We start from the raw sequence: 2,284 nt of genomic DNA on the forward strand, positions 1-2,284 counted from the left end.
TCACTCGGTACCAATCCACACCTCTAAGCACTGAAAGCACACTGGCCCTTTGGGACAACCATTCTTTTCCAGAATCCCCAGTGACAAGGGGCTGAAGTCACAGAGCAAGCAGTCCACATTTGGTCACAATGGACTGAACTGAGAGACAGCTTGGGAACCTCTGGCTACCCCACCCTCGGGCCTTGGAGTCCTGGGCTCTGTCCTCTCCTTTTCCATTGTGAAAATACTGGCTTATTCCTACCCCTGTTGCTGTCCACACCTGCCCCCAGCTGTAAACTTCCCCCCAGGCCTGACCTGCAGCCCCCTTCCCCTCTAGGGCAGGAAAAATCTGGCAGGGGTCCTTGCTCTACCCCCCTAGTCTGATAAAAGGAAAACCCGGGTCATCCAGGGAGCAGGCCAGTCTGACATTGAAGGTGACAGCTAATACTGACAAGGGGTCTCCTGATCCTGGTGAGGGCTTATGAATGAAAAAAGGAAGAAATCTAGAGTACATACACACATATCATTTAGATATGCTTTAGTTTATTTAATAATATTATTAATTGCTATTTCTTAAATATTATTTAATTATATATATTTGCACATATACCCAAATATCAGTCTCCTCCTACTCATCCTCAGCTCTATTTCTTATGTGTTGCTTGCATTATGCTAGGAAATCCCAGTTCCCGTCATTCAAGTTGTTTTGCTAATGACAGCTGTTGGCCACAGCAGCTTCTGTAATGGTGTGATGTACTTGATTATCGATTAGGCCTAGGGGTTGATAGTTATATGTTGCCTTTTTCTTTTTCTTTTTGATCAAAACCACTGTTTGGTAAAACCAAGAAATGAATGAGTTGAGGTTCTAGAGAGGTTTTTATTCCAGATTTGTAACTCCATCTATTCACATGAGTCCCACTATTCACATGAGTGTCTCCCTGAACACGATGTAAAATTGAGGCCCCCAAAGCCTTTCCCAGTTCTCTGGACCACTGGACATGAGGAAGCAGAGCACCCATCACTCTGCAGAGAACAGGTGTGAGGAAGTATGCAGGGAAATTTGTTATTTCTTCACCACCTTTTAGAGGACATTTGAAAGTCTTTCTGTCCTTTTGTTTGTTGGTAGTACTGATGTTTGAACTCAGGGCCTTGTAGCTTACTGGGCAAGGGCTCTACCACTTGACCCATGCTCCAGCCCCAATCTCTCTGCGTCTGTCTCTCACTGTCTCTGTCTCTTCTTTCTTTGTCTGTCTTTCTCTTTCACTCACACACACACACACACACACACACACACACACACACACACACAGCTGCTAGATGTGCGGATTACTATGTAAGTAGCTATGTCAGTCTGGAACAGTTTCCAATTGGGGTCAGGGAAGAATGAATCTCCCTCGCTGAGGCTGAGAGCTGAGGGAAGGCTGCCAGCTTATCCTCTGGGTGCTCTCACCTCCTGAGACAGGCCAAATGTGACTTGACTTTACATGAGAATTCTTGGGCCTCCTGGGAGAAGACTGACTGAGGACTTTGGGATGGTTATCATTTCTTTGGGACAGAGATACTCAAAAAAAAAGGGGGGAGTGGCAAGGGTTCTTCAACCCGGAGGTAGTCATGGGCCCCGAGATAGAAGGGAGCAAGGACACTCGGAAACCACCAAAGGCACTGGGCAAGGTGAGCTTGGAAACTCTGATGTGAGTGAGAACCCTCCAGTTAGTTTCCTGCAATCCAAGGGCCTTGTTATGGGTCTGTCAGAAAAGGAGAGGGAGGTTGACTTGTGAGACAGGAGAAGAGAGAGTATGCCTAGAGAGGTGAAGAGCGGCCAGGCTATCAGTTGCTGACTGACATTGAAGGTCGTTATTACGAACCATGGCAAAGATTTCCCCAGTCCTGAAATTGTTCTTCCAGTCAAGAGTGGTGGAAGCAGAGGTCACTTTTGTACAAAACAGAAACTCTTTTCCTGAAAGATAGACAAAATAGTCAAGATAATTTTACCAGGCACATCCCAGTTCTTGGTTCATTGGAGCCCCAATTTAGAGTGAAAAAAAAAATTCAGTCAAAAGAGATAAACAGTGGAGTTGGGGTAAAGTTTTCAGGACAAAGTTCTTCCAAAACAACGGGAGCAGCAGGTAACTTTGCTGCAGGATACATGCGAGCGTTTGGGTTTTGGCACAGCAAGGCGTTTGTCATTGAGCAGGGACTTCTCTTTGTACAGCAAGCCCCTCTGGAGGACGGTAACCACAGCAAGGGAAAAGGTGAGAGAAGGACACTGAGGAGCCATTTAAGAGCCAATATCAATAGCCACGTG

Source organism: Castor canadensis, chromosome 10 (genome assembly GCF_047511655.1).
Source record: "Castor canadensis chromosome 10, mCasCan1.hap1v2, whole genome shotgun sequence".
NCBI lineage: Eukaryota > Metazoa > Chordata > Mammalia > Rodentia > Castoridae > Castor > Castor canadensis.